The sequence below is a fragment of the Hipposideros armiger genome, unplaced genomic scaffold, assembly GCF_001890085.2.
Source record: "Hipposideros armiger isolate ML-2016 unplaced genomic scaffold, ASM189008v1 scaffold_161, whole genome shotgun sequence".
In the NCBI taxonomy this organism is placed as follows: domain Eukaryota; kingdom Metazoa; phylum Chordata; class Mammalia; order Chiroptera; family Hipposideridae; genus Hipposideros; species Hipposideros armiger.
In genome coordinates this window covers 2,223,313-2,224,598 of record NW_017731511.1, presented here as the reverse complement: position 1 = coordinate 2,224,598, position 1,286 = coordinate 2,223,313, and positions in this window count along the sequence as shown.

Genomic DNA, 1,286 nt, shown 5'->3' with positions numbered 1-1,286 from the left:
TTCCCACTGTGGATTCTTGGACTGGGGAAGGGATTGAACCAGCAGACCTTAACAAGTAGGGACTACAGACCCGTGGCTCCACATAAATGGGGAACTACAAATGGCCACTAACAGTTCCCATGTGGATCTTGGGGTGGAGTCAAGGGCTGGAGCTTTCCATCAATTAAATGAGAACTGTACAGTGGTCTGACATAAAGGCTAGGGGCTTGGGCTCCGGGAAGAATCATCTGCCAGCTCAAGCAGACCTGCCTTGTACTGGAAAGCAAATTAGATTGGGAGCTCAATGCAGAGAAAGCAGAACTTGGAACTGAGGAACTAATCCATGGCCCTTGGAAATGGTGAGAAAGACAGAGAACTCAGAAGGGGTTTGTGGGCTCTATGCCTGTGTTTCTCATTGTCCCCAAATATTGTCAGAAGTTTGCTGTGGATCCCACCACTGCCACCAAATCTGTTAAAAAACAAAATTCAGTGGAATGAATTTATAAAGATCACATCGGCTTTATTCAGCAATTCACAAATCGGGCAGCACCCTATCTAGCAAACAGAAAGGAACTCTGAGGAGCTAGCTGTACAAAATGGAAGGCTTTTATAGGCAGATGGAGGTGGGACAAGGAAGTTTCTAACAAAGAGTGCATTGTTTCAGGCAAGGTCATCTTTCTTTGGGGGAAGGGTGGTGGTGGTGGGGTCTATCATGCAGATTACTTCACTAGTGCTGATCAGGTAATTCCAGATTAACTGGGTAAAAGTCATATTCCTGGGAGAGGTTGAAGCAGCAATTAAGATATTAAGTTTTGGTTTACTGATGTGGGGCTTAGCATAAGTGATTTAATTTTGGGCCTATTGTTTCTTTAACAACATATTGCTCTTTATGAGTTATTCTTTGAAACTAGAATAAAGTAGAAGTAGGTTTATACTTTGCATTTTTCCTGAGTAATATTATATATAGTCTTAAAATTACTCATGGAAAACAATTTAAAAAGTTTATTATGAATAGTTTCAAACACACAGAAAATTAGAAAAATACATTACAATGAGCACCCTAGAAAAATCACTTACAATCAAGAACTATTAATAATTTGCAAAATTTAGTTCACCTTTACATTTTGGGGGGGGGCATTTTAAAGTGAATTTAAAGACTCCTTGACACAAGTCTACACCAGATACTTACTTGAACCTTTTTTTTAGGATATCCAAAGTTTACGGACACTGCATAAACAGCACTCCAGAGAAACCAGCCTGTAGTTTTCTGGCACTCCCTTAGTTGGAAAAATTGATGTTACAAGAAA